We start from the raw sequence: 15,608 nt of genomic DNA on the forward strand, positions 1-15,608 counted from the left end.
AATGTGGCTGGCACTGCACACAACTCAATAGGTAGGCATGGATTCTGTTCAATGAGCTTGAAATATTTATAATAAAAATAGGGCCAATAAGGATATGAATGATTCAGATCAAAGTGATATCTTTATTATCAGCTCCTTCTTTTCCATTCTTTCTATTTACTCCCATCAGTCTTCCACATGTTCATCCTTTCTTTATTTCCTCATTTTAACTTATACCAACTAGATCCTACCCTAAGGAAACAAACCAGAATAATTTCACAAACAAAAAGACCCTGGACTACATGCTCCCTCTAGCTTCCCAGAATGGTTTTCCTTCCTATCATAGCCATATCAAAATTAAGAATATTTGTTACAAGTAACAAAAATCTTAAACCAAATAGTTTTAAGCAAAAATTGAAAAATCTATATTATGTACCTTAAAAAAAGATGTAGGTTCTAGTTTAAGCTTGGCTTGATAGGAAATTTCTGTATCTATATGCTTCCATTGTTGCCAGAAGTCAGTTTTCCACATAATGGTAAATGATTATTGGAGCTACAGATCTCCTGTCCATGACTTAGGGAAGACAATATGCATCTCTGTCTTTAAAATCCCAACCCAGGTCAATCACATGTATTGACTCTGATTGGTTACTTGCCCATTTTTGAATCAGTGGCCTGGCCATTGGTATGGGTTATGCTTGGATACAAGCCTCAGAACTGGAATGAGATAAAAATTGGTGAAAATGTAAGAGAGGTAACTTTTGCAAAGCCAAATCATTGTGTTATTGATTAAATAATGGATTATACATGTGCAGGGAAAGAAAAAATACCTACTATGCTAAGCATATACTAAGCATCTTGACTTAGTTGGCTGTATTGCTCATTTTCCCTCTCATTTACACCTAACAAAAATGTGCTCTAATTTTTAACTTCTCTATCCAAATCTACATTTAATTAACATCTACTTTTTTAACCTTTTATTTATTCAACAAATGTTGAGAGCTTTCTCTGTCCAACACTGTTAATATACACTCTAAATAGATTCATAAAGACAATGGACAAAGGTTTTTGTCTTAATGAAGTTGGCATCCAGAAAGAGGAGACAACAATGAGTATTAGCCATTCTAATTTCAGGAATGTATAAAGTATGTAAGATGGCCCAAGTAAGTCCCACTGAGTAAAAGACATTTGAACAAGAAGTTGAAGGAGGTGAGGGAGTTTGCCAATTGGTTGTATGGGCTGCAGGATTCCAGGCAGTGAGAAGATTCAACACCAACAACCTAAGGAAATGAAGTATCTGGAGGAAATAACAAATGGCAGGGGAGGCTGGCGTGGTTGAGAAATTGTCTCAATTAAAGTTTAGATATAATCAGAAAGGAAAGCCATTATAAGAGTATGGATTTTACTCTGAGTAAAATGGACTGGCACTCAAAGATTCTGGACAGAGAGGTAGTGTGATCTGATTTATATCTTAAAAGGTGTTACATTCTTATGTTGAGAATACTGTAGACAAGGCAAAACCTTGATGACCTTGGTAATTCCAGGGAAAGATTTTAAGGGCTCTGAACAGAGTGGAGGCTGTGAAGGAAGTGAGAGAAGACAAAGTTTGAGTATATTTTGATGGAGGAGCCAAGAGATTTTCTAATGGCTTGAATAAGATATGTCAGAACAAACAAAAAAACAAACAAACAAACAAACAAACAAAAACAGAAGAAATATGAAAGATTTATATTTATTTGGCCCCAGAAACTGTCATCAAGGAATTTCCTTCAACTAAAATGAGAGGACAGGACATAGAGTTACTGTAGGTGTAAGATTTAGACTCCAAAAAAAAAAAGAAGATAGTAGGAAGGGCGAAATGAAGAGGGGGAAATCGGTGGGGGAGACGAACCATGAGAGACTATGGACCCTGAGAAACAAACTGAGGGTTCTAGAGTGGAGGGGGGTGGGGGGATGTATTAGCCTGGTGATGGGTATTAAAGAGGGCATGTACTACATGGAGCACTGGGTGTTACACGCAAACAATGAATCATGGAACACTACATCAAAAAGTAATGATGTAATGTATGGTGATTAACATAACATAATAAAATAAAATTAAAATTAAAAAATACTAAAAATAAATAAATAAATAAAAATAAACTTAAAAACAAGATTTAGACTTCAGTTTTGATTTATTAAATTTAGTTATCCAGTAAGACAATACTTCTCAAATTTCATATGCTTAAGTCACTTTGTGATATTGGTAAAATGCAAATGTCAATTTAATAGAGTGGGGCTTTATAAAATGAATTTCCAACATACTCCCAAGCAATGTTGACACCACTCATGCCTAGACCAGATTCTGATTAGCACAGTGTTAGACATCCAAATGAGAAGTTGATTAGGTGCCTGGTTTTCAGATGAGAGATCTTCCTGTGGATAAAAAGTTAGAGTTAGCAAAATATAGATGATATTTGGAGCTACAAAAGCATCAGATTACCAAGTGAGAGAATGTCTATAGAGGATCTAGGGTTGATATCTTATACTTCCCAGGATGAAGAAACCTGGAAGAAGAAACAGTAGTGTAGACTGAAAAGGAACAGATGTTAAGGTAGCAAGATAAGCAAGATCAATGTAACATATTATAATTTAGGTGATGAGAGTGTAGAAAGGAAGAAAGAGTGACCAAATGTGTCAAATTAAGAGTTGAACAATTAAGATGAGAAAAGAATATTGTCTATCAAAGGCAACATTGTGGAGTTATTTGGTAATCTTAAGAACAGTTTTGGTATAAAAAAAAAAAAAAAGCTTTGATGTTACAGTGAAGCAAAAGCCAGAATGTATTGTTTTAGAAAAAATGAAAAATGCAAGGAGAGGGATTATGAACAGTATGTATAAACATATCTTAAGGAGATTTGTTTCATAAGGAGCAAAAATGTATGTTAGTAGCACCAGGTCATTAAGATTATTTTTTTGGTGTTTGTTTTTAGTTGGAAGAGAACTAATAGGTATTTAAATGGAATAGCCAGTAGAGAGTGAACATTTGATAAGATACCAGAGAGAATTCTTGAAACAGGGTCCTTGAATAGAGGAGATATGATTGAGATCTATTACAGTCAACATGATTTATGAATGTTGATATTTACTTTGGTCTTCTGGCTGAATATTTGTTGGATTTCTACACCATAAGTTTATTCTTTATTCCCCTTTTCACACTGCAATCTTTGGAACGAAGTCACAGTATCCAGTCCTCACTTAAGGAATGGGGAATTATGCTTTATTATATAATTTATATTGATCATCTGCATAAAACATTTATATCTTTTCTTGAATTTATTACTTTTTCAAGTATTTGTGTATTGCAGTATGGTCTAAAGGGCATATATTTTATGCTTTGAATTACAATTCAATGCTGTGCTTTTTGTTCAAATTGTTTTAGCTTTGGCCATTTTGAGCTCCTTCATATGGTTCTTTGGCTCCTGTGCTCCTTTGACATATAGACATCAATTTGTACTCTTTTGCGGGGAGGACACACTTCCTTATTTTCTGGCATGAGAGTTTCCAAGCTCATCTTGAATATTTTCTGTCTCAGTCCTAGAACCAACTATTTCTCTAAGAAGTCTTGATTCATTTTATTGGAGATTGGTATTAGGAACAAAGATCTGGGGCGCCTGGGTGGCTCAGTTGGTTAAGCGTCTGCCTTCAGCTCAGGTCATGATCCCAGGGTCCTAGGCTCTGGTCCTGGGCTCGGGTCCCACGTGGGGCTCTTTCCTCGGTGAGGAGCCTGCCTCTCCCTCTTCCTCTGCCTGCAGCTACCCCTGCTTGTGCTCTCACATTCTCTCATGCTCTCTCTCTGACAAATAAATAAAATCTTAAAAAAAAAAAAAACAAAGATCTGTGTGCTAAGTATGTTTATCAAAACTGAGGTGTAATATGCCAGTCACTCTACCAGGTGCTAATCTGATGTAAAGGAAGCTTATTATATAATACCTGCACTCAGGCCCTTATACACATTCATCACTCCACATAGACTATCTTCCTTTTCACCGATATAACTGCTATTCAACCTTTACAACTCTGTTTAAAGGGTTATGGAAATCTCAAAATAATCGACTTTCCAGTAACAGAGATGAAATAGCAGTAGGCTGGATTTTTATGTCAGAAATTCAATTAGGAATACAAAAAAGAGGTATACATAGAAAGGAAATATAATGCACATTTATTAGAAACCTTATAACCTAAAAGACACACTATCATATTGAATGAGGCATTTAAGAAGGAAATTATTAGTACACAGAGATTTGGGAATGGCTATAATTTTAGTTTTTGCGTCCTCCATAGCAAATTGAATCGAAATGAAGAAATACTGTAATTCAGAAAAAAGTAACACCGTGGCAACTGGAGAGAGTCATGGAAACTGCTCCTGTACCCTCCAGTCTAAAATGCAAATTTTATAAAATTGGACTCATATTGGAAAGCACTTAAGCACCTAAAATAATATTATAGTGTTTATTTTGTCTAATCAGATAACTTACCCTTTTAAACTTTCTCACTTTGAATACCTTTCAAACATTTTAATTTTTTTTTTGTTAAGATTTTATTTATTTATTTGACAGAGAGAGGCACGGTGAGAGAGGGAACACAAGTGGGAGGGCAGTGGGAGGGGGGGAGAAGCACGGGGGAGAAGCAGGTTTCCTGCGGAGCAGGGAGCCTGATGCGGGGCTCAATCCCAGGACCTGGTATCATGGCAGAAGGCAGACGCTTAACGACTGAGCCACCCAGGTGCCCCAATGTCTTTTTTTTTTTTAAGATTTTATTTATTTATTTGACAGACAGAGAGAGAGAGAGCACACACCAGAGACACAAGCAAAGGGAGGAGAAGATGGAGAGTGAGAAGCAGGTTCCCGCTGAGCAGGGAGCCCTACATGGAGCTAGATCCCAGGACCCTGGGATCATGACCTGAGCCAAAGGCAGATGCTTAACAGACTGAGCCACCCAGGCACCCCTCAAGTATTTTAATTTCTTAATTTAGTTATCCATGACAAGTTTTATAATGTATAAGACAAAAAATAATAGAGAGGCCAAAAAATACTTCATTGCCTAGAACATACTAAGTAAGCAATATCCTCATTAATATAAATCATCTTTAAAAATATTAAAACAATTTGCTATTTAATATCTCAATGGGGTTAAGAACAATCAATAGGCAGTACCTTTCATTGATAATCATATTCGTGTGGATTTTAAATTCTATAAAATATAACAATTACCATTATTATTAAAAATGATGTCCACATAGCAAACACAGTTACCATTTCTTCTTTTCTATATGGATTTTAACAAATGGAAGATCATCACAATTACTTCAATTATTATAACTGGTTCATAAACTGCTTGTATTGATATTTGCATCAAATTCTGTTACAGTTTCCAAAGAAAAGACTATTGGTTAAGTATTGTAAATATGAACAATTTACATTTTACCAGGTATTTCTTAGGGAGGATGTTTGAGAAAACCTTTGATAGAATTATATTTACAAAGTTTTTACTGATACTAAATTTTTGATGCCATATTTCACAATGTGTAAATATATGTCAAAACATGAGTTCATTTTTATGATGTTTTACAATAATGTTTTACAATAACTACATTATTGTAAAATATAAGATGTTTTACAAGAATGTAATTAACACTAGTAGAAATACAAAGCTTAGAGTTTCTCCCATCTATATCTTCATTTTACATATATAATGTTGAAATAAATCATTTACTAGATTTCAAATAAATATGACATTTATGTATTAAAACAAATCAATTTGAGTGATGGAAATGAATGAATGCTTCAGTATTTTTTAACAGAGATAAAATTTGATCATACTGATTACAGATAAAAATAAATCCACATGGGATTTTAAAATGACATCATTTTGGATACTTGAGAAATCTTATGGTACTTAAGGATTTTTGAAAATATTAAAGGTAACTAGAGAACAAATATATTTTAAAAATGAAATTGTAGCCTGAGTACTTGCAAATATTTGTTACATGACTCTGAATAAAGAATTTTTTATTTATGTAAAGTAGACATATTTATGACAAGTCAAAATTTTTTATCGTATCTTTTGCCTTTTGCAGTGATCACAAACCAACTACACATGTGTCAAATTCTTCTGAAATGAGAAGGCATAAACTAGGCTGTGATATTCTACTACAGCCAGAGGAGGTAGGAGAGGGCAAGCCCTAGACATGGAGTAAGAATATCAACTTTCTTTTGTCATGTCAACATTATGACTACCAGTTTATTTTCAGTGGCCTCAAAATACTTTGATTTTCTGAGGCCATTTCCTCATCTGTAAAATATTGGGTTCTGATATCTTCACTTTAAAGATGAGAACATTAAAGCTTTCTGTGTACACATCTCAGATTGTGAAGAATTAATTAGTGAATATGCTACAAATGTTTTGTACGTTTTAATAACAAAATAATGTGAATTATTATAATGAGAAGTATGTATTTAGTAAAAATATTTCTAAAAGTCCTTTAATATTCTAACAGATCTAATTACAGATGCTAAATATTTCTGAGGTTTTTATGTGTGTAAAACACAAGAAGTACATATTTTACATGTTTATATTCAGAGTATATATAAAGATTTTATATATAGTGTATAAAGTGTGATATATATATGTATATACATGTACATACATACATACATCAATACAAAACATAAATTAAAAGTATTATCCCAGAGGATTCTGTAAAGGTGGCAGAATAGGAAGCACTAGGAATTTGTTTCCCTATCTAGACAAAAATTGCACTGGTAGAATCTGAGTAATTATTTCCAGAACTGTGGAATCTATTAAAGGCTTGCAACTTCTAGAGGAAAACTTGATGATAAATTATGGTCAATTTCAGTAACAACTACTCATCCTTGCCTGATGCAGAACCTTTGCAGAGAGCTGTACATATGTTCCCAGAACAATAGGGTTTGCTGGAGCCAAGGTGAGCAAAATGAACTCTGTCCTCCAAATACCAGGAATCTGTGCTCTGTTCATTGCTGCTTCTGTTCAAAGAGGTGCAACCAAAGAGGTCACAGTCATTGTTATTGAATTTTCCCCAGACTTAAAGGGCCAGTGCACTTTTTCTTCCACCCCCTGAACCCCCTTTTTTCCCTCTTTTTCTCTTTTTGGGAACCAAACATATTGAAGACTAGGACATTCAAAAGAAACTGCATGTATAAGGAAATTTAGAAAGTAACCACACATGCCCAGAGAAAGGTACAAGGTCAGAAAAGACCTGAGAAAACCTATGTTTACACTGAGGCTGATGCTAGACACAGAAACAGACTGCAAGAATAAAAAACAAGGAATGCCTGGGTGGCTCAGTAAGCATCTGCCTTCGGCTCAGGTCATGGTCCCAGGGTCCTGGGATGGAGCCCCACATTGGGCTCCCTGCTCAGCGGGAAGCCTGCTTCTCCCTCTCCCACTCCCTCTGTTTGTGTCCCCTCTCTCACTGTGTCTCTCTCTGTTAAATAAATAAATAAAATCTTTAAAAAAAAAGAATAAAGAATAAAAAACAAAACAAAACAGCAACAACAACAAAAAAACCCAGTAAACCCTGAGAAAGAAGAATAATCTAATTTTTTTAGAGTTACATTATTAGATTTAAATGTCCAATTTTACACAAAAAAAATCACAAGATATGCAAAGAAAAAGGAAAGTATGGCCCATTCAGAAAGAAAAAATAAGTCAACATAAATTGTCCATAAAAAGGACTTGATGGCCAATCTATTTCATAAAGACTAAAACAACTATCTTAGGGGGCCTGGGTGGCTCAGTCAGTTAAGTCTGACTTCAGCTCAGGTCATGATCCCAGGGTCCTGGGATCGAACCCCCCAACAAGCTCCCTGCTTAGCAGGGAGCTTGCTTCTCCCTTTGACCCTCCCTCTGCTTATTCTCTCTCTCTCTCTCTCTCTGTATCAAATAAATAAATAAATAATCTTAAAAAAAAACCAACTATCTTAAAGATACTCAAAGAACTAAGGGAAGATATGGATAAAGTTAAAAAAAATGATGTATGAACAAAACTGAAATATGAATTAAGAGATCTGTGAGGCACTATCAAGCAGACCAACATATATGTTGTGGGGGTCTCAGAAGGAGAAGGGAGAGAAAAAGGGAAAACAGAATATTTGAAGAAATAATGGCTGAAAACTTCCTAAACTTGATGAAAGACATGAATATAAACATCCAGAAACTAAAAAAACTCCAAGTAGGGGGAATCTCAAAGAATTCCACATTCAGATACATTACAATCAAATTTTCAAAAGTCAATGACAAAGAGAGCTTCTTGAAAACAGTGAGAAAGAAGTAACTTGTCATTAATAGGAGATTTAACCATGATTTTTTCCTATTAGCCATTTGAAATACAATGAATATTTGCTATACTTTTAGTGTCAAGTCATTAGCCTTTCCTGAATAGCTTTTCTAATTTCACAGGTCTAGAAATGTCTTTTGTTGTTTTCTTTATGTGTTCAAACATGGTCTAATACTTGTTGAGATAGTCCTCCATTATTACCCACCTTCCATTTCATCTGGATGGTCTCTTTTGCACCTGTCCTGATCATTTTGAATATTATTTCCAGTTGACATGTAACAGTGCAGTGCTTTGTCCAATAAGGGCGATTCCATCTTGAATATTTAGAAAACCTGTCAATCAATTTTCTGTCCCTTTGTACTCCCAGTGAGTTAGAGGCTGCAGATTATTCTCTTACTCGTTCTCTTCCTCCTGAATGGCCAGTGGTGAGAATAGAATTTACTAGATCTCTGGGTAGACATGAGTTTCTTTGTCTTCCATTTACATTTCCACATATTTCTATTATTATGAGAGTCATTTAGCTGTTGGTGGCCTGTCCTATCTTCATAGATTGCCATATGTTTACAGCTTTTTCATGATAGATACCATACAAGAATGTGTGTAAGTATAGTCATTTTTGTACAATTTGATTAGTATACAAAGAAAAAGGAAAGTATGGCCCATTCAGAAAGAAAAAAATAAGTCAACAGAAATTGTCCCTTAAAAGGACTTGATGGCCGATCTATTTCATAAAGACTAATCTGTGTGTGGATAGATAAAAATACTAAAAGATACATATCAAATTACTAATACTGCTTATCCAAGGAAGGTTTTAAAAGAGGTTTGGGGTGGAATAGGAAGAAATCAGAAACTGTTTCTGCATTTTCTGACTTAATACATTACCCAAATATAGCTTATATAACTTAAAACATAATAAAAATAAAATAACAAAGCATGGAATACCATAAAATATTTTAAATAGCTCTTTGACACTCTGTTTTTCTAAGTATAATTTCTGTACCACTGCATCAGTATAAACTGGTGTGATAATTTAAAATGCAGATTCCTCTTCCTCTTCTCCCAAGTAACTGAAGTCAAATTTTCTGTATTCCTAAAATACTCTAAAGGTGATTCTTATATAAATTAAAAATTAAGAACCATTTCCATAAAGGAGAAGATTATATTACTTTCCAAATATACCTTGATGACATTTTGTCATTCTTACTTTTACTAGTTCTATGTATAAAGTATATGTACACAAATATTTGTTGAATTATATACCAACCCTTATCTAGATCACCATGAGAACCAAAGAAGGGACAAAAAATAAAATGGCAGTATATTTCTCAGACTGAATATTCATGTTTAGTTCTCAGTGCTTCACTAAAAAAAAAAAAAAAAATCAGGTTTTCTTTTTTTCTCTGTTTTATTTTAGTTCCACAAGACAAGCAACAATACATATTTTAGTAGAGGTTGGTTGATTGTGAAATAGTTCCCATAGATCAGAATTTGATTTCTGGTGTGGGCAATTCAATGAATCATTTATTATATCATGCACAGGTGTTCATTAGGAAAGCATCATACTCTAGTGGAAAGAACAGCTACTCTCTCAAGATCATTCAAGTGTAAAATTGCATTAGGGACAATGATAAGGGATTAAGTGACCATAAGTGCTATCTTTATGCCTTATGTTATAAGCAACAGAAATGACCTTTATAGTCCCTATGTTCCAAGCAATAATGGATAGTCCTTTCAAAATTGACCCAGGATGCTTAACATTTCCAGACAGTATCATATAACTGGGCAGATTCACACTGGGCTCTTAATATTCCTCCACGAGTCTTCTTTTTTCCTAGTCATCATTTTCTTCAAATTTCTAAAATTACTATTTCAAAACTCCTCTGCATCTCAAATCTTTAATCTCCTAGCCTCTATCTCTCTGAGATAGAGAAACCTAATCTCCTACTTCATATGAAAAATTAAAATCCCCATGAACCAGTAACAAATTCAATCTCCAAATCTTTAAATCTATCCATTCTTACTTAGATATTGATATCTTTGTTAATGGACAAAACATTTCCCTCTTTGGATACTACCCGTGCTATCCCTTCTTCACAATTTCTTATCAGGTTTTGTGCTTTAACTCCTTTTCCTTATCTTCCATTCATTACACAACACACTGCAATCATGGTTACAACTCTACCAATCCACTGAAGGAGCTCTCTTAAAGTCCCAATGACTGCCATGACATTAAATTGAATAGAAGCATCCAGACTTCATCTTGCTTGACTCATCAATGTTTCATACATCTGACAATTCTCTTCTACTTAAATTATAACTCTTCTTTCTTCTGGGTTCACTAAATACTCTGATTTTTCTCTTACTTTACTTCTTATTCACCTTCTTCTTTCTTTCTTTCTTAAATGTTATTACGACTCATACCTCTGCTCTAGGCTCCCTGCTTTCTTAATATACAAGAGTACTTTAAGAACTCCATCCCCTTCATGGGTGTTAATACACCTGGCCTAAGTATGTGTAATAAAATTAGTAATGACATGTAACCTTTCACCAAGGTCATGATAGTATTACATAATATTTATATTACTTTGAAATTGATGAGTGCCTGTAATTAGATCACTGAATCTCAAGCTGTGCATCTCTTGGTACTGTGAGAAACTGAAAGAAAAAAAGGCCAACAAAGAGACCTGCGTGCCTTAAAACCATTAAGGAAGCATCACCTAGAATATGAAATATAAAGTAGGATGGTAACTGTGTTGTTTGTATATATATGTATATGCATATCTGTGTGTATATCAAATGCATTCTTTCTTTAAAGAGAGCATGTTCTAGGGAAAGACACACACACATACTAAATTATGTATAACACATATAAAATATGCAATGAATACTCTCTCCCTCTTTTCCCAATGAAAGTAATAGAAGAAAAAAGAAGAGATCCTAATAGTCTAGGGCCTCGACTATTAGGAAGATTTACTATGGGGAGAGATTTACTATGTTCATATTCAATATTTAAATTATTAGCATTGATCTCCTTTTTAAAGAAATGTGCCTTTTCAAAAAGTAGTATTATACTTGAGTCTACACTATGTTATAAAACTTAAACTAGTGAAAATAATAGACGTAAAAACATTTAGTCATATAAATATCAACCTTGCTAACTGAATTCATTAGGAGATGAAGAAAAGTCGATCTGACTTCTGGATATCTTTTTTAAAATGTTTTATTTTGAAGTAATCTCTACACCTGACATGGGACTCAAACTCACAATCCAGAGATCAAGAGTTGCATGTTCCACTAACTGAGCCAGTAGGCACCCCTAGATATCATTATTAATGAACCATTGGCCCTTGACATTGTTCTTTATTACTTTAGTACTATAAACATTCTTCTGTCATCTTAGCTCTGTTATAATCACTGTTACCTCATAGACATTATACTCACAATGTTGTATTCAAATTCTAATATCTGAATTTGTTGCTGGCTATCTCTGTAACAATTCCTTTGTGCATATTAAATAGGCCTGTTTCCTATTTAAAGTGTCTAATATTGAAAATGTTCAATGCAAGCAAATGATAGTGATGGCGATGGGTAGTTTTGACAAGGTGATTTCTGCTGCCTAAACTTTGACAGATAGTTTGCAGAAACTATCTGCATATTGTATAATATCCAGATTTCCACAAACATCACTCTCTCTATATTAAGATCACAATCTGCCCATTTCTTCATACTTCACTCAATATTTCAACATTTTCTTGGCTACAGTAGATCCCGTTCTCAGAACTGATTGCATGCTCATTCACATTGTTGATAAACCTAAATTTCTTGATTAGTCTATCAACTGGTTACTTTGCTTTTCTTCCCAGATTGCAAAACGTTAGCTATAGCTAAACAAAATTACGTGTGTAAATTTATGGCATCCTCAAATGTTATGCTTTGAGATTTCAGTGAGGTACTATCACTTGGGAAGATTTTCATTGTTTCTCTTTATTCCTTAGTGGATGCCCTTCATTAATCACTCTAAACTATCTCTTGTCTCAGTCCTCAGTTTCACAGTCTTAACTAATTTTTTTTAAAGGTTTATTTATTTTAGAGAGAGAGAAAGAGAGAGTGCCAGCGAGTGCGGGGAGGGGCAGAAGGAGAGAGAGAATCCTGAAGCAGATTCTCCACTGAGCATGGAGCCCACTGAGGGACTCAATCTTAGGACCCTGAGATCATGACCTGAGCCCAAACCAAGAGTTGGCTGCTTAACCGACCAAGCCATCCAGGTGCCCCTAGTTTTAACTACTTTTTATTTGAGTAGGCAATCCCTCCTCCCTCCTCATAATTTATTAATACTTAATAAAATAAATTTACATAACTATGTTATACCTTTTCTCATTCCAATATATTCCCTCCTCTTGCAAAGAAAAGTTTTCATTTAATCTAACAAAAATTAAGACATGCATGATAAATGAGAGAATGAGCTTTTTAGTTTCAGAAACTAAATTACTGAGAGGAGCAAACAGTGTTTGGAATTCTAAAACCTGAAGAGACCAGCATGACAAGAATCCTTGGTTATAAGTGTGAAAAGGCATCCAAGGAGACCAAAAATGGGAATAATCCTACATGACATGACCTATTTTGAGTCTTCCCCCAGGACATCTATAACTTAATCTCCTTGCACACAACCTGCTCTATTTCAACCCCATTAACCTCCTCATTGTTCTTTATGTACATCAAACACCCTTCCACAGTTCCTTCACTTTTCTCTCCCTCTGCCTGAAATGTGCTTCCATAAATGTCACAATTAATAGCATTCTCACTTCCCTTAGGCTTTGTTCAAATATTTTCATACCAGATTGGCAGGCTTTTCCTGATCACTGTATGTCAAACTGCAGCCCCTACCACATCCTCTATCCCTTTTATGAATTTATTCTACTTCACAGCACTTGGTACCATCTGACACAACATGTCTGTTTTCCTTTTTTTCTGTCACCTGTCACTCCGATGAAAGCTCCCTGAGGGTGGAACCTTTGTCTTCAATTTTCACTCTTATACCCCAGCTCCTAAAACAATGCTTGGTGTATGATACACATTTAATGAAGTTTGCTAAATGAATAAAATAAGCCGGATTAATACTTGTGATAAAGGGGCGATTCAAGATTAAAAGGAGGAAGTAATCTCCCAAGAGTCAGAATTCAGTTGCAGAAGGTAAGTGAGATTCTCAATCTAGAAACTTATTCACAAGGAAATGAGGGTACTCATTCCAGAATCAGCATTAGAAGGTCTGGCATCAAATCCATCCATCATCAATGACAATAACAAAATTTAGGCATGCTGCTCTCCTAAAATTACCATTTCAATCAATTCTTTTATCTCCTTGCTATAGAATTCCAAACTATTTTCTTAATTTCATAATAGAACAAATGAGGGGCACCAGGGTGGCTGCCTTTGGCTAAGGTCATGATCCCAGGGTTCTGAATCGAGTCCCACATCGGACTCCCTGCTCAGTGGGGATCCTGCTTCTCCCTCTCCCTTTGCTTGCTGTTCCTCCTGCTTGTGCACACACACTCTCTCTCTGTCAAATAAATAAATAAAATCTTTTAAAAAAAAATAGAACAAATGATATTCAGTGCTTCCTCGTGACCTATTTCTGTGGACTATTATCACTTCTTATTTCTCTATAAGGAACTATCATACACAGACATGAACATTTTATGTATGTATTTTCCCCAAACCACCTGTATAAAACAGATGTGGGCTTCTGATTCTTCTTGGCACGATAATAATTATAACTATCTTTAAACAATTTCAGAAGTTAAGTTCAACTCACCTGATTATTTGAGTTATCACTCATCTTCTATTTATCTCCAGGGTTTTAGAATTCTAGCTTGTCAAGACTAAAATGACAAAAGGAAAAATAATTCTACAATTAATTGCAAGGGGCTGAAGAAAACCCCAATAATTTGTGCTTTGCCTAAGTTTGCCAGTTTACTGTGATTATTTCTACCTTCATATCTTGTCAATTTCAGTAGCATTTAAGGATATTGCGCCAAAATGAAATCCATCAACTGGAACTTTCCTTCAGCTGCACATACCGTGCCAGAAGGACACACATTAGTAGGTGTTGAATTTTGACAGGCTTATGTTGAAAAAGATTGTGAAAAGAACTGTTAGGAATCATATTCGGTATTATGTACGAACATCAAAATCGTATCATAGAGCTGTATGAGAAAAGACCTAACTAAAACCAGGAGGCAGATGGTGAGGTTGGGAGACAAACACAATATCACAATGAGGACATTAGAACAGCTGATGTGAATGTGGTGGTGCCATTGTTAGCCTGTGTCATGAAAGCTGGAATTGCCCTTTTAAAGCTCTCTTGATACTCTGCTGTACAAATCCCTATCATAATTTCCTGGAAAGAAATTTTTGCAGTAAACATACAATTGAGGTAGATACAGGGCTTTCTGTGATGTTAATGCTGAAAATTTTATTAGGACTTTATAATCAGACTAAGCTTGTCTTCAAACTTAAAATGAAGCGACAATCTTGTAATTTGGTAATGAAGATAGCCAACATGGATAATGTGTAGTGGGTCTTGACTGTCTTAACTGGTAAGGCCCAATCTAAAGTAAGTCAGAGGACTAATATAAAGTCTCTTCTTTTGGGCGCCTGGGTGGCTCAGATGGTTAAGCGTCTGCCTTCCGCTCGGGTCATGATCCCAGGGTCCTGCGATGGAGTCCCGCATGGGGCTCCCTGCTCAGCGGGGAGCCTGCTTCTCCCTCTGCCTCTCTCTCTGTCTCTTATGAACAAAATAAATAAAATCTAAAAAAAATAAAAAATAAAATCTCTTCTTTTATCCTGTAAGGACAAGCCTTTAGGACATCTCCTATCTGTGCACTATTATCCACACTTTTGAGGATAAGTCCAAAACTACCACAGTTTTTGTAGCCGGGAAAAGGAACTAGAACATGGTTAGTCACTACGCCTTTGCAATACCTGCACGCTAACTCTCTGAACATGCCAGGGTAGAATTTGAACAATAGATTATGCACTTTCTTGTCTATGAAATGAATTCAGGACTGTTCTGCTCTGAGTTTTCTTTTCTTTACATTTTTTTTTTTAAGATTTTATTTATTTATTTGACAGAGAGAGACGGTGAGAGAGGGAACACAAGCAGGGGGAGTAGGAGAGGGAGAAGCAGGCTTCCCGCCCCCCCCCCCTCCCCCGGAGCAGAGAGCCGGATGCAGGGCTTGATCCCAGGAGTCTGGGATCATGACCTGAGCTG

This window comes from Neomonachus schauinslandi, chromosome 6 (genome assembly GCF_002201575.2).
Source record: "Neomonachus schauinslandi chromosome 6, ASM220157v2, whole genome shotgun sequence".
NCBI lineage: Eukaryota > Metazoa > Chordata > Mammalia > Carnivora > Phocidae > Neomonachus > Neomonachus schauinslandi.